The 23640-nt window shown below is 40.2% G+C and overlaps 1 long non-coding RNA gene across 1 annotated transcript; it reads right to left on the bottom strand.

The window, feature by feature from the left end:
• Nucleotides 1-10403: 10403 nt before the first annotated feature.
• LOC118469829 (uncharacterized) lies at nucleotides 10404-12822 on the bottom strand. Its single transcript, XR_004846794.2, has 4 exons — nucleotides 12683-12822; nucleotides 11299-11407; nucleotides 11030-11142; nucleotides 10404-10885 (listed from the first exon to the last, which is right to left on the bottom strand). It is a non-coding gene; the product is annotated as an uncharacterized LOC118469829 (long non-coding RNA).
• Nucleotides 12823-23640: the final 10818 nt, after the last annotated feature.

Here is a 23640-nt window from a genome sequence, read left to right as displayed (position 1 = left end):
ACATTTAATATGAGACTGTTGAAAGGTTTGGCAGAATTAAGCAGTAACCTTTAATCTACAAGGGACTAAAAGTCTTTGTAGAATGTGGCCTAAAGGATTGATGTTCCCCAGTTTGTGTCCTAGTGAGGACTCATATTGCAGCACAGTCCTGGTCTATCTTTCCTCTAAATCTCTATCCATCTCTCTACTGTTTGCCAGCTAATAAATGCACTGATACGCCCAAAAATCACTACAAAAAGTCTCTATGGAATATTTTTTGTTCCTTAAACTAATTATGTCTCCATGACTGTCCCTGACTGTTTTGCAGATGAACATGTAGCACCCATAAACAGCCACTCTATGGAAGTAATTGCTCGAGAATGGTGGATGCTTGGGTTCGTGAATATAAAGGTGGATATTAAATAAATGAGTAGATTTCCAACAAAAAGTTCTAATTAAGAATGAGATGCAGAGAGTTTTACTTTTGGTCAAAAATTGCATAGAGGCCTTGTTTAATAGAATATTAGATAAAATAAATTCCCTAACACATAAAAGCTCAATAAGACAAAAACATAAAACAATAGGTAACTAAAACTTCCCCCAAAAAAGAAATTACTACTTTTTTATCTGTTAGATATAAACCTTGTTTCACTCTCAATTTGTTCCCTGATAGGCCTAATAAACTGTTTCAGATAGAATATAAATATATCCCTCTCACAACGAATTACACATAGATCTTCTCCAATACACAAAACAGCAAAGTCACTCGAACAGTAAAATCAAAGGCGCGAACGAACACACACACACGCACGCACGCACGCACGCACGCACGCACGCACACACACACACACAGCCTCCGTACATATCAGATGGTTAGACTGATCTAATAGAGAGCAACAACACAGATGTCAGAACAGCTGATCGTATTCAACGTGACCGTGGGCACTGTGTGTGAGTGCGGAAGGAAAAGGCGAGACAGCCTGAAGTGCTACAGGCAAGCGTGGTGTTGTGCCACTTTGTATGTACTGTTAGTGTTCGCACCGCTGTTAATGATGAACATTGTTTTCTATGGCTGACATAAATTAAAAATACACTAAAGCAAACAGAGGGTTGCACAGTGACTCGGTGGTTGACTTTGTCAATCGATCACTTCAACGTAAATGTCAATAATAATAATAAAAAAAAGGGATATGACTTTCTACTGTGTCCTGGATTATGTGAATATTCTTTTGATGGTAAATGTAATGGCAAGTTGCCCATCGCCAGCACAAAACCAGTTTTTGAAATATTGGTAGTCCATAGAGAAGCTGCAATGGACTTTCAACACCTCTACCACACAAACATCCTTTATCGTTTGTCTGTGTAACACCAATCTATAGTAATGTGAGTGACAGTTCATGATTATGTATTGCCAAACTAGTTATTTATCCGACACTGGACTTCCAACTCCACTTCATATTTCTTGCATCTCCTCACACAAAGCATCCACAGACTTCTTATTCCACCTTTCCATAAATGCATACTATTTGCATCATCTCTCCCAGATCCCTGTCTTCGCTTCACCAGTTCCCTGACAACCAGTAGGATTCAGCAGTCAAGCCAAAATGATGTTGTCTTGCACTGGCTTCTCACATATGATCACATCTAATTGTCTTTGAAGCAGCATCTGGCCAAGCTCCCTGGACCACCTGGGGACCCATTACCTTGCCATGAGCTGCACCTGAAGGCATCATAAGGACCAAAGCAAGCTGTGATGCATTCCACAGGGTTGGAGTTTCTTTGAACCTGCCTTTATTTGACCGGAGATACGCATGTGAGCTTGCTCATTTAAATTTATCAACATCAGTTTCCCCCGAATGCAGCAGATGGAGTTTAAACAACAAATTCTTATTCAGACAATGTGATCAGCACCTGATGATTTCTCATGTTAAGGTTTGTAGTGGGATTTATGACTAATTTACAGCTCAAAGCTAGTTATTTCGTTTGAATTAGCTTTGAAAGAACCCCTCAGCTCTCATGCTTTTCTAGCATAATTGTTAAAGAAAAAAATCTTCCACTGCAGCATATCTAGTCAGACAGGAAAAAAAAAAAAAAATCAAACAGCAGTTTCCACTGGCTAGGTCAGGTGAGCCCAGATGTTTTTTCTGCTACGGTGAAGAGTTTTTTCTTTCGAATGGTTTCCCGGAAAATCAAACTCAGCATTAGAAACTCAGAAGCAACACTTTTCCTCTCCTCTCACAATGCAATGACCCCAAAGTAATCGAGATCCACAGTTTCTCTCCAGGCCCTGTCTGTCTTGTTAGCCTTTAAAGGAACACAATAAGTTTTAGGTTTTTGGTCATCCTTGGTTTTAGGCAGACAAACACAAATTTATTAACATTAGCACACATACTTGAGGAAGAACAAAAGTTTACCAGTGCACAGACAAACAATGTAGAATTAATGTGTAAATCATTACATCTGGTTTCATCAAGACTCCCAACAGTGACAGTCCAAGCACATGGTTACAAGTTGCTTCTATCTGTCAGTCCATGGCCTCGTTACTGTTCTCAAAATGTGGACACAAAGTGCCACACATTCTTGCTGTGAGTGCAGCTGTTTAGTTTCTCTCACCAATTATTCAGTGAAAACTGTCCATTCTCACAGATGCCGATGTTGTATCAAGTGACCAGTTTGGCGCCGGCTTCTCACACAGGTGGCGGAGTTGGTGTGTGGCTGAAATGGCGGCAGAGACGAGCAGGTGCGGCAGAGGTGAGTGGAGGAATGGCGTTCATGTGTGCGGGCGGAGCTGAGACGGAGACGAGCCGGTGCTGCAGAGTTGAGTGGCAGAAAGACATACCAGGCGTAATACAGAATAGGAGGATGGCAGTGAATGAAGCTGAACCGCAGGCAGGATCTGAACTGGGAAACAGGAAAACAGGGTTAGTACGACAGTAGACTGAGGAGCTGGACAAAGGCCAGGAGCGAAAACACTAACTGGGTTGTACAACGGTCCGGCGACGAGTGATGGCATTGCCTCGCTTATATAGTGAAGAGAAGGTGGTAGTTGCTGATTGTTCCCACCTGCCTGTGATTACCAATGAGCAGCACCTGCTCACAGCACCACACACCAAGCTCACGCCACCTGGAGAGAGAGAGAGAAGAAGTTGCCACTCCATGGCATTAGATGCAGAGGCCATAACAGTGTGTATGTGTGTGAATGTCTTGGTGTCCTTGATACGATGGGACAGAGATTAGAGTGATCTGGCTACAGATGATAGCCTGTGATGACATTTTACCCAAGGTGTGTTCATGTGTGTGTTGAAGTGTCCTGGAGGACAATTACACGGTAAAAAGATGGAGAAAGAAATGGTTGCTCGCTTTCTGTCCTGAGGAGTTGTAAGTGAGACATAAATACTTCTGCAACAGCAAATGTGTGGACTGGGTCAGTCAATGACACCATGTGCAACAGTAAAGTAGCGAAGGTTACATCGCTTTTGACTCTTAATTAGGATTTTCAGAGAGTAGGATACCTTGATTTCTGGAATTTATAGGATATGATGTTGTACTTGTGTCCTTCAAGACAGAATTCATGATACTTTCCTTAAAATATAAAAATGACATACATACATTAATTGTTGACCCTCTAGTTGCTGTCATACTATTTTTAAAAAAAAATATATTTAGGAAATTCATTTAACTGGACAGATTTTACTTTTTGTTGTTTGGACGTCAAAATGTTATGCAGAATATTGAAGATCCACGGTGGATTTCTTTTAAAAACTTGATTATTTCTATCCTGAGTGAAGTGAATCTTTGATAAGAAGCTAATCAATAAGCAAGGTTAAATCAAGTGAGAAATGATTTTCTGTATCATTCCAATGGCAGCCAACAAGAAGTAAAAAATGGACTGATGGGGATAAATGGAGTGAAAGAAGGAGGAGAAGAAGAAAAGGGAGGGCCGATAGAAGGGAAAATTAAATCAGAGGACAAGGTGAAAGGGTGTCGAATGCTAAAAGTGACAGCAGATGAGCACTATTAGAGAGGCAGATAGAGAGATAACAGGGGGAATTGGAGGGGGAGCTGGACTGAGAGGAAAGGGAGAAGAGAGATTGAATTTGAGATGGAAGGGTGTCAAATGGTGGTATTGAAGGCAGATAAATATCGACAGATGGATAGATGGATAAATACTGTAGATATTCATCACTGGGCAGGGATTGAGGGTAGACAGAAGCAGAAGGAAAGTATGAGGGTCACCAGATGATGGAGGGATGAAGGACCAAAGCAAAAGAGGAGAGGAAGGGAGCATATAGGGGTCACTTTAGACAAATGGATGTGAAATGACCAAAAGGGGGAGTGAAGGTTAGCAGAAGACGAAGAGAAAATGGGGTCAGTGGAGGTAAAATGGGATGATGAGGGGAGGGAAATAGGGGTAAGATCGAAGGGAAGGTGAGATGATGAGGAAGATGGAGGGAATTGAGGAGACTTGGGAAGAGTGAGAGGCAGCAGAGCAAGGAGAGACATTGTGACGAGTAAGGGTGAAGGTAAACCAGCAATGATGAGAAACAAAGGAGGGGAGAGTGAAGGAGAGGAAATAGATTTGCCATCTGTCATCTGCTATATGGGGGATAATGGTCTGCAGTACACTGATAGATAATTTACTGAAACTATGATGAAAAAGAGGAAGGCAGCACAAACATAATGAAAGGAAGGGGAAATAAGTAGACTGGAGAAAATATTTGCAAATGGTTGACTAGCAGATCGATTCAGCTGATGATTGTAGTGAAACGTTGGACCAATAAGAATTTTACTGAGCTGCATTAAGTACACATCCATGCAGAAAGAAAGAAAGGGAGGTAGAGGTGGAAGTGGAGTGATGGACAGATCTTCTTTATCAGACGACATCCTGTAGTCACAATCCTGCAAAACATACAATATATTAGTGGCTAAATCTAACATAAAAAATTGAGCAATAATGGAGATTACTTGTGAAAAAACACAATCAGTCACAATACTCTCTGTTTTGCATGTATGCTAGACCAGCTCTCACTCTTGTTTTACCGCAGTTTCTATCACTCTCCCACTTTGCCTAGTCTGACAGTGGAGCTCTTTGGAGTTTCCATATTCAGTCTCTGTTGATCTTTAAACTGTAATTGAAGCTTTAATTTTCCTTGGAGACTTCTAAGAAAGTCGTGGACAAAATTGCATAGTGAAAGTTAGGATTATAATGAAGCAATCTAAATGCCAGTGGTTATTCTATAACCATTATGTTGTGCAATCAACATTTACTTCATAATGATAAGATAAAAGAAGAAACACTTTTAATTTTAATTATAAAGCAACTTTTATGTTTAAAACCAGCTTTAAAAAGCCAGATTTCTAGGCCCTAATTGTGAGAAAGAAAGTTCCATTAATCTTTCTAAACTGTTCACTTTAATATGCAATTACAAGTAAAGATGAATGGCTCTCTAGCAAATTTGGATTTCTAAGCAGTTTTATTTATTACTAGGCGTAGAATCCATATTTAAAGCTGAGTTAAAAAGGTAAACTGCTTTTAGAGCTTCATGAGGGTAATTTCTAATTCCAAGAAAGAGAGTTTAATTCATTTCTTTATGTCAAAATGATCATGTTTAATGTTATTGTTTACTGTGTAGTAGTACCACATTTTTTTTTTTTACTTCTTTCTACATAAGCTCAGTTGGTAAGGAGTCCCCCATTTGCTCCAACAGCTCTGGCATCATTTCAGTATCCTCCTCCCACAGATCTTCAGCTGTGATGGCAGGTTGAAGTTCAGCTTCTATTTCATCATCATTACTAGACTTAACGATGCACTTTCCTTTAGTTTTCTTTCTTGTCCTGTGTCTCAGCTGCAGGAGCAGGATTAAGGACCTGCTCCAAAACACTTCTGCTTGCATGTGAATCAATCACCATCTCCTGTCTGACAAAAAAAACAAAACAAACATGTCAGAGACTGACATCCTGTGGTACATGTCCTTGTCACTTTCCTCCACCAAGCAGATTTAAGATGTGCCTGGACCAAACACAGGGAGAGAAGTAGTTTTGATAGCACTAGTAAAGTATCAGGGTGGTCGTCACATCTGGCACACCCCACTGATACCAGATGTCTATCAACAGTTCCCCATCTCCAGCACACCCCAGAATCTTTGGGGTGTGCTGGAGAAGACTTTGCACAGTGGTCCAACTCTCCCATCATCAGTACAAGATCTTGGTAGAAAATTAATGCAACTCTGGAGTGTGCGACTTTTTTTTTGGACGGGCAGTTTATTTCTACCAGTGCAATGACAGTATTATTAACCCTCACGAGCCTGTAATCGAACGAAACAGGAAGATGAAGCGTCGACGAGTCTCCCTTTAAAATTGTGTCGAAAGTGCGGATTTTGAACTTTCTACCAGTTTTTGGATCGTGTTGATCGGCCAGGTAAAACCAGAGTTATGATCAATAATAAACGCCACATTTCTTCCCGAACTTTGTTCGGGAAAGTTTGGGGTCAATTACAAATGTCTTTATTTTTGAAAGAACATTTTTTTTTTCAATGCAGATGACATTAAAATAATCAGAAATACAGCCTAGACATTGTTAATGTGGTAAATGACTATTCTAGCTGGAAACAGCTGATTTTTAATGGAATATCTCCATAGGGGTACAGAGGAACATTTCCAACAACCATCACTCCTGTGTTCTAATACTGCATTGTGTTAGCTAATGGTGTTGAATGGACAGCGTTTGACCGCCTCTTCCTGGTTGGCTCATCGGCTTTTTCCCCTCTCCCTCTGCTCGGCTGGTGATCAGCGCAGAGGGAGAGCAGCTGTGACTATCCTCACCTGTGGCTGATCATCATCACCATGGCTTTAAGAGTGAGTCAGGGGATTGTACTGTTTGCTCAGAGTGAGTACTGTTTGTACTGTTGCTCTGAGTGAGCACTGTTCGCGTGGAACTGAGTGCACTCTGAGTGACTTTGAGCCTTTTTCCGGACTGAGCGACCGAGCTGCCTGCCTTCTCCAGTGGGACCTCCAGATAGAGGTCCTGGATCAGCACTGGCCTGGAGACACAGGACGTGCCTCCTCCGGACTGCACCGACCAGCTCTGTCCCACACTGCCGAGTCTCAGGAGCCTGCCTTCCTACCTCCCCCCTCTTCCCTACGTTAGTGAGTTTCTGGCCATAGTGGCTAATTATTGATTTATTTTATCAGAATAAAAGAGTCTGATCATACCCACCTGTCTACCGCTCTGTGTATTTCTCACTTGGGTTCTCAAAAATTCCACTAACCGTAACAAGAAAACCCTTGTGCAATTATGTTAGCACATGAATAAAAGTGTGAGTTTTCATGGAAAACATGGAATTGCCTGGGTGACCCTAAACCTTTCAAGGGTAGTGTAGGTTTATTTTAGTACGCTTCATTTCAGTTTAGAAAGTACAGCTATTGTATCTAACAACTAGAAGGACGTTATGAAGAGCACTGCTACTGCCAAGGACAAGGCCTGTCTAAGTTTAATTACAAGGTTCACACCAAAGTTTGTTCTTTCTTGTGACCATACTCCCTCTCTCCACCACTTTACAAGAAATTATGTTGGTATTTTTTATGTCATATTACTGGAAAACAGATGGACAGCAGTGATCCTATACAAACAAGGGCAGGCAGCCCGCAAAATTGAAACTTCCGCTACTTGTACAGTGATGTGGCAAAAAAGAAAAACTAATCACAAGGCATCATGCTGTGCTGTATTTAGGGATGGATTTGTCATGTTGACAAAATGATTGTTATTTAACAAATTACAAGAAAACATTATGAACACAGAGGGAAACTCAGCAGGACGACAGGAAGATAAATTAGTTTGTAAAGAGAGGTGCAGAAAACAAAGAAAAAGCAGACAGCGAAGGTCAAGAGGAATAAGGGATTCAGGAAGACAAAGAAGAGGTGAGAAAAGGAAGCAGGAGCTAAGAACACTCTGTTCTCTTTTCTATCTCAGCCCTGCCAGAACTTTAATTTCCCTCTTTCCCCCCTCTCCTTTTTAATCTCTGCCCGTCCTTCTATCTCTGTCTTCTTCCCTCCAGACCCCTTTGTATTAGAGCTAAACTGTCCATTGATCCTCTCTAAACAAACACACATATGTATTCAGTACAGCAATATGCCACCGGGACCAGAAGAAACAGCTTAATGGCTCTTGTGTGCATGTGTGTGTTTGTGTGTGCGTGACAGACAATAGAGAGTGACGGAGGAAGCTTGTGGACCACATTTAGTACGCTGTGTGTGTGAAAGAGGTCAGGGATAAATCACTCTTGTTTAGTGCATCCCCAGTGTGTTTGTGAGTGTGTGTGACAGCCTCAATGTAAGCAGCTTCTCTCCGAACGTCTAAAGTCAGAGGGGACATCTTAGCGTTTGGAGAGGTCCGGAATCAAAACACGCACGCACACATATGCATACACAAACACAGGTGGTACCATTAAATAAGCCTCTCTTAGACTACGCCAGTCTTATTCTCCTTGGCTGCTGCACACACTCATACAAAATAAATGCAAAGAGAGCCTCACCTCACGTCTTATTTTCATTTACTGCATCTACTACAGGCACATACACAAACAAACACACGCACACACTCGTATCTTTGTAAGAATATTCATTGGCACAATGCATGGTCAAGGTCCTCACAATGTCATCTCTGTCCCTACAGCAGAAATAAAACACACACACACACACACACATATGGCATGCCGTTTAGGAAATGTATATATATATATATATATATATATATATATATATATATATATATATATATATATATATATATACATGTAAAATTCTGAATATATATAATGAAAGTCGGAATACATGGAATGAAAATCTGAATATATGGAATGAAAGTCGGAATATATATATTGTTCAGACTTTCATTCCATATATTCAGACTTTCATTCCATATATTCAGATTTTCTTTCCATGTATTCGGATTTTCATTCCATATATTCAGAGTTTCATTCCATATATCCGGATTTTCATTCCATATATTCAGAGTTTCATTCAATATATTCAGATTTTCATTCAATATATTCCGACTTTTTTTTCCTACCGAGCCCCGGAAGGGACATGTCGGTTTGGCGAAACGACAACGGAGGACACCCACCCATACGAGAGTTTTACTTTGAAAATACAAAGACATTCAAGCAGTGCTTAACAAGAGGCACAGTTTTCACATAAACGATACTGCTTTTCGAGCAAGCTGGTTCCAGTGCCAGTACGGAGCCAGTGTCTGACTGAGCACCAACTAACCACCGGCTCCTCGGGACGCAGCAGTTATCGGCCAAAACAATCCCATTTTGACCGGCTGCATTCTGTGATTCCAGCCGGGGCCCTGAACGCCACAGTCGTGCTGGAGTTGATGCACTACGAGTCTGCCATGCAGACCAACGATCCTGATCCTGGTAAGTTTTATTTCTCCAGCACCCTGCTGTTAGCCCACTATGAATACTCCAGCTACAGTAGTCCCACATTAATATTATGAAGGCTACACCAGCTAACGTGGTAGGACACAGCATCAGTGATCAGAGGTTGGTGTTGAACTGTTGTTTGCTAACCAGTTAGCCGCCGCTAAGCTAACAAACTATGAAACAATTCCTTATAAAACCTGAGAAAAGGAGCAGCAATATTTCCTAACAAGACCTGTATTCAAAACCTCCCACATTGTTACACAACGGCCCATTAATCATATTACTGAACTATATGGTCATCATTGAAATTTCTCTTTAAGAACCAATGAACTCTTTGTGAACACATTCTAATTTTTGTGTTTATTATGTTTTGTCAGTAATGCAAGTCTATAAAACAAATGATTCAAATGATCAAACTAACACAATGAAGTAAAGAGAATTGATAATCTGCAGCCATTTTCATAATTTCAAGGGAAAATGCTGATTGTTGTACAGATGTGGAAATTCAATGCACTGATTTCTTATACACAGATGTTTATGGTGGTTTTTAGTTGTTCAAATAAAACAAAATAAAACAAGGCATTTAGCACTGTTGGAAATTATTACATGTATTTTTTGTAACACTTTGTAACATTGTATGAACAACTAGTACTTTTTTGGGTGCTTTTATGCAGGAAAAGGGAAGCGGGATGCTGTTGTGGATCTGCTGTAGTATCTGGAGAGGTCAGAGGAACAGTTCAGAAGACACCAAGACCTGACCACTGCCATGCTCCAGAACATCCAGAGGATGGATGAAAATTCAGACACCTTGGTTGGACTGATGGGACGTACGGTGTCAGTGCTGGAGAGACTGTCACAGAAATAAACTGCAATGTCTTTACTTTACTGTTACTTTTGCCCTTTTCTAGAAAAAACACTTCTTTTTTTGTAAATTTTTCTACATTTTATTTGTTTAACTTCACCCGTTTTGTATTTTTACTCTTGCACTTTGGGTGAATAAACAGAAATTTGTGATGAAAGATGCATGTTTTGTCTATAATCTACAGACTTTATTCAGTGTTCAGTGCACACTTCTGTTATACACATTTTGACAGATAAGATAGATAAACTGCACTACTGCAGCGGATATATTATTGAAGTGTGCTTACATGACGTGTCTACATACACCGCTCACAAATAGTTATTCAACTTTTGGGTGAAATTTATGGAAAATGTAAATGTAATGCTATGGTGATACCAAATCATGAAAGGCAGTTACGTAGAAACATGCAACAGTGATTTCCTCATCTCAAACAATTTATTGAAACAAAAACTAACAACAGTGGTGGGTATTTCACAATAAAAATGTCAATGTCTCATGACAGTTTGGACAGAACAGCAGCCTTCAGCTGAAATCCAGTACAATTGTGTCCCACCAGTGGCGTGATCCCAGATATCCAGGCAACAGCTGACCTCTGCCTCGCATTTAGCCTTAAGACCATCTATAAAGATGAACATAGATACTATCATCAACTTATTGCGTTTGTTTAACTGTTACGTAATGGATGAAAACATAGTTGAAGCTAAGTGACTAAGCTAACGCTAACATGTTCAGTGTTAAGAGTCAAAACATCTCTGACAATTACCTGTCTTCTCAAACGTAGTCGCCGTTGGCTGTGACTGCGATGAAGGCAGATTGTTAATCATAGCAGAGCTAATCTGAAGAGCAGATCCACAGTAGCATCCTGCTTAGTTTTTCCTGCATAAAAGCACCCAAAAAGGCATTAGTTGTTAGTAATTACTTTCTATATTCATAAACACAGTTAAAATAAATGTTCTGTTTTGTGATTTTAGGATGGGCCGAAAGTTAACATATTGATCATGTTCATGTTTGCACAGTCTAAACAGATCTTACTTGATTTGGTCTGTTGAGAGGAGGACGGCATGGATGAGCTGCAGGATGGGATCAGTGAGCTGCAGAGTAGTGATCCTGGTAACTGGACCTCATCATCCAAGGCTGACAACTAAATAAAATGAACAAGACATGCTGTTGATAGCATCTGTAATTTAAAACCATTTTCTCCATTAACTGATTAATTATTGCTTTGTCCATACGATGTTAGAAAGTGTTACAAAAATACCTGTAATCATTTCCAACACTGCTAAATGCCTTGCTTTGAGGCACAACTGAAAACCACCCAAAAAAAATCTGAGTAAAGGAGATCAATGCTTTGAATTTCCACATCTGCAAAGCTGAAACCTCAAGAACAATCAGCATTTTCCTTTGAAATGATAAAAGTAGCTGCACATTACCAGTACTCTTTACTTCATTGCGGTTAACTGGTTAGCAAACAACAGTTCAACGCCAACCTCTGATCACTGATGCTGTGTCCTACCACGTTAGCTGGTGTAGCATTCATAATATTGATGTGGAACTACTGTAGCTGGCGTATTCGTAGTGGACTAACAGCAGTGTCACGTGTTCTCCCACTTTCAATGATGTGTGAATATCATTGATGATTTTTGAGGGTTTGTGTGCAGTTTCCCCACTTGAAAAAGGATGTTTCATCTACCCAGGTTATGAGCTGGGCTCCACTCATGAGTCAGACAGTTGCTTTCTTTTTCTTCCTCTTTTATTTTGCAATGATTGCAAGGTCATGGAATACAACGATGGCAACTTTGGTGATAGGTTTAGTTGATAGGGTAAGTTGATAGGTTTAGGTGAAAAACCTTTAAACAAAACACAAAAGAAAAATGTTCACAATATTGCATTCGGCAGATAGTAACAGCCATTCCCCATGTACAATTTCACCTCATTAGTAAATGCCGCTCAATTTACCTGCATTTTAAAGAGTTGATTTTAATCACATTTTAACAAATTTTACTCTTAACATTTCTATCAAACTTTTTAAACTATTTTTATACATGTTAATTCATATTTTTAAAATTATTTAAAGTGCATAAAGTGACTTTTAAAGTGCATTCCGTTCCAGATCCAATAAATAAACAAATAGAATAAAGTGCATAGTACAAACCCACCATTACAAACAGAATGAATTAACTGGTCTTCTAACCTTAGCTGGAAAACCTCTAATTAGCACCAATTAGCCTGCAATCTTATTTTCAACTGAGTAATTACAAACACAGCAATAATTGGCATACAGATCTAAGAAAGTTAACAACCAGCCGCTCATGGCTGACGCCGATCTCCGTGGCTAATGCTAAAGCTAACACGTTCTGCAGCGGCACACATCGGCAGGTTAAACAGTCTCCTAGATCTTTCATGATTCTGCTCTTACCGGCTGCTACCCGGATTTTTGTAGATGAGGCAGTCCTGCACAGTTTGCCGCAGATCCTCACGCTCACAGCCACTTTGTTTCAGGAGGTCATTCATTTTCCTTCCTCCTCAGTGCTGCGTGTGTCCCTTTTTATGCTGCAGGTAGCAAACCTGCAGCCGCAGATTGGTTCCGTCCCAGCTGAGTGTAGCACCTGTGTGAATGCTTCTTCTTTCTATCAGACTTCAGCTTCTTCTTTCTATGAGGTTTCAGCTTCTCCCAGTTTGACTTGACAAGCAGAGTGTTGGAGAAATCTGCTGAGGTCCTATCTTCTTCCCACCCCGATAAACATCATTGTGTTTCTCAGAGGGCTCGATTGTCCTTTTCCTACTTCGTTTGATACCTTGACTGGTGGTCCCATCCTTATGTGCATCCACTGAGATATAGGACCTCTGAATGATGATCCCATTCGTGTTGTGGGTTGTTCCATGGCCAGATAATGTTTCTTCACCAAAGTCATTATTGTCCCAAACTAGGGTAGCAAATTTATTGACTACTATTCCATCTGGTATGCTTTCTCCTCTAGCAATCTGTTTCTCAGCCAAAGCAGCATCAAATTCCAAGACTGATGTATGGGAATATGAATGTCCCAGTCTATTCAACAGGCCGATGATTGTAGATATTCCTGATAGGTGGTGAATGGTCATGCCCAAAGTAAGATGCTTTGGGGTCTGCTTCCTTCCCTTGGATGTCAGGTAAACTATATCCTGTGCAATGGAGTTCAATTTTTTCCTGCTCTTCTCAGTTGTTTTCACACGTTCAGTGGTGGACACCTCATCTGTTTCACCTGTACACCAGGCCAAAAAAAATTGAACAGAACCCAGGGAACAGCCTTTAAACTGCCTTATCATCAAGATCCTTTTCAGATGGAGGCTAGTTCTGAACTGGAGAAGGGCTATCTGACAGTGCCCTATTCAAGAAAATAGCTGCTAAATATAACGGGCGGATTGCATCCTCGTCCTAGAAAGTGGAATTTTTTTATTTCAAATTTTCTTGAAGGATAGTTTCTGCATCACTGCTAGTGTCCATTTCAGTGGTTTCTGGCTCTGTTTCAGAACTTTTGGAAGCACCAGGGCATGTACAGTGATATAAGACCCGAGGAGTCGATTCTGTTTCACACAACACTAGCTCACAAGTTCTCTTTCATGGCTTCACAAAGACTAGTTGTGGAAACCTGTGCACTAGATGCCTTTTCAGCTGACCATTAGTATAGCTAAAGTCACTAGAGTCCTTCTCATTCAATGATACAAACATTTTGGTCAATGTATTTATTCTGAAGACCTCATTTGCATTTATACGTTTTGAAATGATTACTGTATCACAAAACTCATTAAATCTGTTGGTTTCTCTCTGTAAATACAGGATTTTATTTTCATCGCAGCTGTGTCAACAGGTAGGATTTGTTCATGAACAGATTATCTCCCTTGGCTGCTCACAGTTGCACTTCAAATGGTATGATGTAAACAAAATCTAAATTCTGCATGTTCACTACATAGAAGGCTGAATCAGCCATATTAGGACCACACTGTTTGACATGTTTTGACTGTTGCTGAACGGTGGTGGTGACCTGCTGCAGAGCAGATAAGTAGAATACACAATGCTTTTGTAACAGGGATTATGAAGACATTGTAGACAACTAACATTATCACTCTGCTCTACTTTGTCCACATGTAACCATCTATTGCATCAGTTCTAGTGACTGCTGTCTGTACCAAAGGTTTATTGACGTTTTTATTTATGTTGTCTGCCTCCAGGCTTACTTTATATAACCACGCACACTGGGGACAAGAAATACTCAGACATGTCTGGTCACTGCTGGTAGCATTTGGAGAAACAGAGTCAATAGAGCGTGAAAGACAAACAAAATATGTGAGGGAGAAAGATGAGATAGCTGAGTTTGTTTATTACCCAGATAAAGATTAGGTTTAACGTGGCAGCACCACACATATAATCCTCTCACTTTTTTGGGTCTCTTTCATTGGTCCTCTCTTTCTTTTGCAATTCAGGCCTGCTTTCTCTCCATTCCTGCTGTCAGCAGTGAAAGGCGCGCCACCTCCGCCCACCATAACAGTTTCAATGCCTGCAGCAAAATAAGTGGGATGGCGGGAATGAAGGAGTCAAAGAAATGAGAGAGATGGAGGTGATCACGAGAGAATGGAAGGTGGATGAAGAGAATAAAAGGCATGTGGACAACAGGGCCTGAGCAGAGCCCACAAAAAGCACAGTTTTACAGATCCAGTGGAAAAATTGCTGCATGAAAATAATGTGTACACAACAAGGAGGTAGAAAAAAAAGCAAGTGTTGCAGAATTAAATAAGTGAGATTTATTTATTAGTCACCACAAACATGGGACCCTATTAGCATACTGTAAGCACGTTGTCATAAAAGGAAATGTTGAAAAATGTTTCTATTTTTCCTGTTGGCAATTATCTTTTTATTATTTATTACTCCACCAAGGAATGGCGGAGTTATGTGACGATGAGCGTTGGTTTGTCCGACTGTCTGCCCATTCACAACATTGCTCAAAACAGACTAATGAATTTTGATTACCTTTTCAAGGTAATCAAAATTCAAAAATTGGATTTCCATAAGTCTGCCTATGTGTTGAAAAAAATTTTCCAAGTGGTGGAGCTGAAGCAAGCTGTTCCAACATCTCTGGGCAATAACCTGTCCTATGATGGTATCCACCTGTCACTCAGAGTAGCCAAGCCCTTAAGTGTGCATACCTTTAGGTCTTAATCCAATTTAAACTCGAGAGTTGCTGAGAGTCGCTATTAATCATCTGTACAATGGTCATGAAACAAGCAAAATAGCTACAGTGACAAAAACTGTTCACATGTTTTTTGCTGCTGTAAAGTTGGACATTTTAACATGGGTGTCTTTGGAGATTGTCTTGCTTTTTGAACCAACCTCAAGTGACACCTCGAGGAACGGCAGTTCTTTGCACTTCCACTTTTAGCCGTGAAGGTTGCTGCTCGGTTGCACTACTTCATTATAAACCACAATATGTGTGCTTGTGCAGTTGTTGTTCTTTGCAGATTAAACAAATGATATGAAATATGTTGTATCCTGCCGATGGGCAATGCTAAGCTACCTGACTGTTAGTGGTGGTGATTTTTTTAAGCATACACACAATACACAATACAGAAGTCTTTAACAAATTCATGGTTCCAAACTATAAGCTGCATCACTGGCAAAATCTAATCACTTGGTTCTTGTGTAATTTCTGACCTTCCTTGAAAATTTCATTCAAATACGTTAGTCCGTTTTTGAGTAACGTTACTAACAGACAGACAAACAAACAGATGGACAAACATACACCGATCATCACATAACTCCAAGGCGTTCCTTCTTCTGATGTTCTTCTGTTACTTTAAAACCCAGATGACAGTTTTCATTAGTGGAGCCACCTATCAATGTTATCACTAAGTACACTTACCAATGTGTTCACTGTAATTTATTGAAATTATCAAGTAAATGATTTATCAACCACTCAAAGAGTACAACAGCAACTCAACAATAGTAAGCCAATAGTGGAATTTCCCCCAACAAATACCTGGTTTTATTTCAAGTTTCCACTTTCTTGTTGTTTTAATACTTCAAATGTTGCCCAGAGGAGGCAAAGAGTTTACCACTTTGATTGTTATTCATTCTCTATAATCTTTCATTAAAAGGTTTGAAACGCATAATTACAAGAGCAAAATCACTTTATAGAAGAATATACTGTATTCTGCACCCAGTGCTGTGGATGGACTTGCATATTAAAGCTAGTATATGCACCAGTCTGAACTGGATGTGGAGCTGATTCATGAGCATGTCACCAACCTCGGCTCTGCTCGCCTCCTCTCCATCATTCCCTGTTGTCACTAATACAACCCTATTGGCTGCTGCTATAATAAACAATGTGTTTTTTTCTAAAACATGTACACACGATTAATGTGTTTGATAATTAGGTGGCTGATAGATGGACACATCACTAGTGTTCTCTGTGTATTTGTTTGTACCTACTGTATGCATGCATTAATACGCAACTTATAATAGGTGTTGTGATGTGTCCATTTATCATCCCAATCATTACGAAACACTTACTGTGTGCTGTGCCTGTATGTGTGTTATCTATCAAACAAATTACGTTTTTAAGTAAGATGTACATGCTTTCGTGAATCTCTCAAAAATTGCTTACTCATGCCATTTAAAAATAAACAAATAAAAAATTACTGTCCCCTCAAAATAACTCAACACACAGCCATTAATGTCTAAACCACTGGCAACAAAAGTGAGTACACCTCTAAGTGAAAATGTCCAAATTGGGCCCAATTAGCCATTTTCCCTCCCCAGTGTCATGTGATTCATTCATGTTACAAGGTCTCAGGTGTGAATGGAGAGCAGGTGTGTTAAAGTTGGTGTTATCACTCTCACACTCTCTCATACTGGACAGTGGAGGTTCAGAATGGCACCTCATGGAAAATAACTCTCTCTGGGGATCTGAAAAAAGAATTGTTGCTCTACATAAAGATGGCCTAGGCTATAAGAACACTGCCAGCATCCTGAAACTGAGCTGCGGGGTTTTGACCAACACCATACAGCAGTTTAACAGGACAAGTTCCGCTCAGAACAGGTCTTACCATGGTCGACCAAAGAAGTTGAGTGCACGTGCTCAGCATCATATCCAAGAGGTTGTCCTTGGAAAATAGACATATGAGTGCTGCCAGCATTGCTGCAGAGGTTGAAGGGGTGGGGGGTCAGCCTGTCAGTGCTCAGACCATACGCTGCACACTGCATCAAACTGGTCTGCATGGCCATCGTCCCAGAAGGAAACCTCATCTAAAGATGACATACAAGAAAGCCCGCAAGCAGTTTGCTAAAGACAAGCAGACTAAGGGCATGGATTACTGGAACCATGTCCTGTGGTCGATTAGACCAAGATAAACCTTTTTGGTTGGGAGTATCATGGTCTGGGGCTGCATGAGTGCTGCCAGCACTGGGGAGCCACAGTTCATTGAGGGAACCATGAATGTCAACATGTACTGTGACATACTGAAGCAGAGCATGATCCCCTCCCTTCGGAAACTGGGCCACGGGACAGTATTCCAACACGATAATGACCCCAAACACACCTTCAAGATGACCACTGCCTTGCTAAAGAAGCTGAGGGTAAAGGTGATGCAGTGGCCAAGCATGTCTCCAGACCTAAACCCTATTGAGCATCTGTGGGGCATCCTCAAACAGAAGGTGGAGGTGCACAAGGTCTCTAACATCCACCAGCTCGGTGATGTCATCATGGAGGAGTGGAAGAGGATTCCAGTGGGAACCTGTGAAGCTCTGGTGAACTCCATGCCTAAGAGGGTTAAGGCAGTGCTGGAAAATAATGGTGGCCACACATAATATTGACAGTTTGGGCCCAATTTGGACATTTTCACTAAGGGGTGTACTCACTTTTGTTGAGTTATTTTGAGGGGACAGCAATTTTACACTGTCATACAAGCTGTACACTTCATTTTGATGACACACCCTGACTTTATACTTTCATTTAGTTAATTTTCCACAAAAAAAAACAAAAGTCACACATGAAAAGTTCAAGTACTGGTGGAAAGTTGAAAATCCAATTTATTTTTTGGATCCTTGATACACATAGTTATTCATACATGGAATATGTTTGGAACACAAAATCATTTTCCAATTTTTTGTTTATTCTAAGCAGAAATATCTGCTTGTTATTATCCTCACTTCATTACCTTGGATTTAATTAGCATTTTATCATTATTACTGAGGCAAACTAGTGCATCTCCAATCATGGTAGTTGCATTGGTCACTGTGCACTCCAGCTGAAGACTACTGCAGGACGAATACACAACCTAAAGCAAAGTGTAACAATGAGGATGGCTGCGATGTGTCCAACATTACGGTCCATACAGAGATAAGCAAGGACATTTCTGTGTGTGTATATGTGTGTGCCTCTGTACACACCTTTTTCCCTCCTCCATGCTGCCCATTGGCTCTCTGTCCCTCAGCCGTGTTATCTGCTAACTAGATAATTTACTGTCTGCAGATGGCTTGCACTGCTGTCGGTTTGCGAGTGATTGTGTGTGTGCAAGAGGGTGTCAAGGTTATTACAGTCGCTTTAAACTAAAATGCAAGTCATCCTATGTATGTGGGCAGCTGGACAATAAAAAAAACAATAAGCAGAGAAAATATTTGCTATTTTTTGTAAACTTAAGAAAGACTACAGGCTTCAAGACAGCCAATGGGCAATTTTGTATAAAATCACCTTTGTCAGCTGAGAAGCATACTCTAACTAGCCAAACAAAGTCTCTCCGTCATCATTTGACTTGTCAGCCACTAAACTAGTCAATTTGTCAGCACATCAGCGAGTGAACCTGCCAACAAGCTGAGACGCTCCTGACATGGCGAGCTCACTTTAGCCAGTAGCTTCCAGCTCCTGTGTTTTCTGCCTCTTTCATGTGCTGTTACAATCAAACAGTGACAGCAATCCCCCTGTGGCACCGAAAAACGAGCATATCGTATCAGAAACTCCCTTGTGAAAGCAGGCAGGTATGTGTGTGTTTCTGTAATTGTGGGGAAACATGCTGAGAGAGACTGCATGGAAACTGAAACACGAAGAGATGAAACATCATAAGTGTACATGATGAAAACAGAATAAAAAAAAATAAAACGAAAAACTGATGATTCTTTCTGTTTTACAGTTTCCAGCTCTGATAAATGGTGTAATTTTGGCAGCTTTTTTTCAAAATATCATATGCCTTTTAAATTTTTCACAATTTTTTGGGTTTCAGTGGACTAATAGACATATATGAGAATTGTCTCGATGTTTATATCTGACTTTCAAAAGCAAAGTTTTTTTTGATAAAAAGTTTAACTTTAACTATCATTATAGTTAAAGTGGAACTTTTTTTAAACACTACTAAGAAAACAAGGCTTTGCATTTCAAATGGCTGTTGCCATTAATTCCAAGAGAAACACAGCGTATACTGTGCAAATGATCTGTAATTGTATTTCTAAAGCACATGTCCTTAGGCAGCACTTCTATGCTATGATTAAGCCTGTTACCATCAAGACAATGTCAACGTCTCACTTTGGTTGACAGATGTTTGCCGTGCTGTTCTCATAAAATGACAAAAGGATATATAGAAAACTGTCTTGCATCCTTTGAAATTTTCCAGTTTGCATTGCAGTTTTTGTTCCAAACAGCAAGTGGGAGTTTTACCTCCTGTTTACGAGCTTATAATGAATAGTCTTCTTGTTTTCCTCCTGTTTGTTACTATAATACATCAAAATGAAAACAAAAATGAGTGTGATTTACTAGGTTTTCATTTCAGGTCGAAAGGCAATAAAGGGAGAAAATTTCAAAGATGCGTAAACATTTTATATTGTTTTACATACAACAGGATATTTTAGCACTTTAGGTGCTGTCCGTAAAATAAAAGAAATCCAATTTTATCCGGTCTGTGTTCTATAAACTATTTTCTGTCTCCCTTTGCTTCTCTCTTTGTTACACACACACAGAAACACTTGCAAGCATTATACATCTCCAGACAGCAATTACTGTGCAGCAGATGTTGACTTGAGAGGAGAACAGCTGATGCACACACACACGTTCATACACCAGCAGACAGTTAAAGACACTCAAAGCAGGGTTTGTGGACATCAGCTTTTTTTTTTCAACTTAAGTCAGTGAGAGTAATAGGAGTTTATGCCAGCTTTTCAGATGCCCCCTGTGTCATCTCTGAAAGCTCCCAGTCCCCTACAGAGGGTCTTTGACCTTCACACTGGGAAGTGCCGCTTTAAAATATAAGGTGTCCTTTTAGTTACACAGGCATCAAACTTTCATCCTGCAACACACTGGTCTCCGTGAAAAGTGTGACACTTTATAGGGACAAAATCTCATTATGTAGCACAGCGGGGAGTTGTCATCGCCTACCTTCGCTGCTGTAAAGATGAAAGCTGGTCATGTTTTGATGATGGAGATATCATCATGGAATTATACTGTAATAATTTCTATTATGATAATATGATATGGAGCAGTGACATTCTTATTCTTCTTATTATTGTAATTCATTAGAATATGGCTTCTCTTCATTGGCTTCCTGTTCAATCTAGAATAGAATTCAAAATCCTTCTTCTGACATATAAAGCTCTTAACAACCAATCTCCATCATATCTTAAAGACCTGATAGTACCATATTATCCTAGCAGAACTCTTTGCTCTCAGACTGCAGGCTTACTTGTTGTTCCTAGAATCTCTAAAAGTAGAATGGGAGGCAGAGCCTTCAGTTATCAGGCACCTCTCCTGTGGAACCAGCTCCCAGTTTGGGTTCGGGAGGCAGACACCCTCTCTATTTTTAAGACCAGGCTTAAAACCTTCCTTTTTGAAAAATGTCATAGTTAAGGCTGACTGGGTGACCTGGGGGGGGGGGGGGGGGGGGGGGGGGGGGGGGGGGTCAGCTGGTGTCTTCATTTGCACAACTGACTTCCCCTTTGTCCCTTAGTTTTGCCCCTAGTTCTGCTGCTATAGGCCTAGGCTGCTGGGGAACCTCTCTGGATGCACTGAGCCCTTCTCTATCTATCATAATATTTAATATATATACCATTATTGTATTACTGTATTATTATTACACTCACTCTGTTTCTCCCTGTGTCCTTTGTCCGAGTGTCCCTGGTCCCTGAGTCTCATGCTCAACCCACTGAGCTCTTTCTTTGTGGTCTACAATCATTTGCTTTTTGATCTATGGTTTCACCAGTCACTCTCAAATCCTGAGGTATTGCTTAAATTTGACAGAAAGCATGTATCAATTTAGAAATTAGTCTGTTTCAAAGAGGACGGGTGGATTGAAGGATCTTTAACTGACAACAGCAGTAAGATTGGATACTTTGTTACGCCAAGCCTAGGGGATACTGAATGCAACATGAAGCGCCATCCTGCACGGGTCTCAAACAGCACACCAAAACGTTTCCTCGAAGAAATTATCAGTTTATTTACAATAAATTTGTACTGAAAAGCAAAGGTTCCGGTTAACAAAAGCAAATCGAGGGCAAGGTGTAACTTTAATTAGGAATGAGCCCTAAGCCAAAAATAATAAAGAAAACCACACTAGTCGTTAGGAGGTCGACTTACCTATCAAAATAAAAGGACAAAATTAAATACAAAATTTTTCCTCCCTCTCCCTTGGAGAGGGAGGAAAAATTTATATGTGTATAAAACATCTATGGAGATGATTATGATCACTACAGCAAAGAAATATAATTGAAATTTCTGCAAGTGTAGTCAAAGCAAACAGAGTAGATACAGAAATGCAGTGGGACCAACAGTTAATGTTGATTAAGTTGTCTCAGAATTAATAATGGGGGTGTTTTTCTGCATGTTAACAATGTGTACTGTTAGTAATAGAGTTGGGCAATAATTCTGTCTGCAAGTTTCACCTTTCTTTGTCATTATTGTGCTCGTAATTTAACAGGAGATTGCATCATTTTCTGTGTTTTGTAGCATAATTGACACTTAATCCTCTAAGTTGCTTTTCTAGATCAATAGCACTCAAAATAAGTTATCAGGTGCAAATGATGTGCATGGTAAATGCTAATGAATACTTGTGTTAAAACTGATAGAAAAATATATAGTCACATAACTAGCATTTGCAAGAGCTGTGTGGGATTTTAACAAAGTGATTATATGCATTGAGGCAGCACACTCATGATTGCACAGAATTAACTTTGTTGCATTGAAGAGGGTGACAAGGTTTAATTACAGCCTTTGGCGATACATTTGAGTCAGTATTGCAAGCAGCCAGGTGATTCTTTCTTCCCTTTTCCTATCTTTCTCACTCCCACACACAAACACACCTAATTACTACAGAGGTCGCTTGTAGTACTAATAGGGTTGTCATAGCAACACATAGGGAAAGAGTGACTGTATCGCTGATGGCTGACTGTACAGGAGGGTGCAGTTGCTCAGCTTGCATGTCACCTAATGGAGCAAATAAGATTCAAAATGCATTGTGTTTTTTACTCTTTACATGTCACAATAAGGCCATTACTTCAGACTTAACGCATCTTCTAGCCCACTGAGCTTAAAGAAAATGAAAGTCCTCCTGTATTGTGTTTCTATCAGATTTGAGATGATCTTCAATAGAGGTAAGATTGGTGATTGATGTGTGAGCACATTGCAGTTGACTGCAGCAGAAGCTGTCATGAAGAAGAAGTGATGAATGTCAGCAGTGGCGGTCTGAAAGGAATGGAAATCAGAGTCCACCCTTTAGGGTGTAGTCACCTTCAGTTGCTGGTCTTTCTTGTATGATCACATCTTCTTGCACATTTGCAGCATAAACAAAAAGGTAATCTTAGGCTGAATCCTAATGTGAACCCTCCAGGCCTGCAGACTGAGCCTCTCACAGTCTTTTGTCACACATACTATGACATGTTCATCATGTCAAGTCTGTAGGTGTTGGAGCTCAAAGCAATGGAATGAAACAGGACTTGAAACCTGGAGTGTTTCCATGGAGATGAATCAAATTTTTTGACCCCATCACTCATTTCAGAGAGAGTTTTTAGAATAGCTATGGCTATTGTCTGCACATGAAAAAAGACATGGTCAGACTGAGCAATTCATTTTCAATTAACAGTTATGCAAAGCAACTATTCATATTGAACTTAACCTGGATCTACGAATAACATTTCAGTGAAGCAAGCTTTATCATTGGAGACTGTATTAGCACTGATACAAATCATGCATCAGTATCTGTGAAAAAACTTCAAGCAGACTCTCTGAAGGTCTGCAAATCATCAGCTTTAAGCCCCTAGTAGACTTGCTGGATCGGACAGGACAGTAGCTCTGTGGCTAGCACTGTTGCCTTGCAGTTAGAAGATCTCCAGTTCACATCCCAGCCTGGGCCTGGGATCTTTCTGCATGG

The sequence above is a fragment of the Amphiprion ocellaris genome, chromosome 20, assembly GCF_022539595.1.
Source record: "Amphiprion ocellaris isolate individual 3 ecotype Okinawa chromosome 20, ASM2253959v1, whole genome shotgun sequence".
Classification (NCBI taxonomy): domain Eukaryota; kingdom Metazoa; phylum Chordata; class Actinopteri; family Pomacentridae; genus Amphiprion; species Amphiprion ocellaris.
Note: the sequence above shows the minus strand (reverse complement) of the source record. Positions and strands in the feature narration are given on the sequence as shown.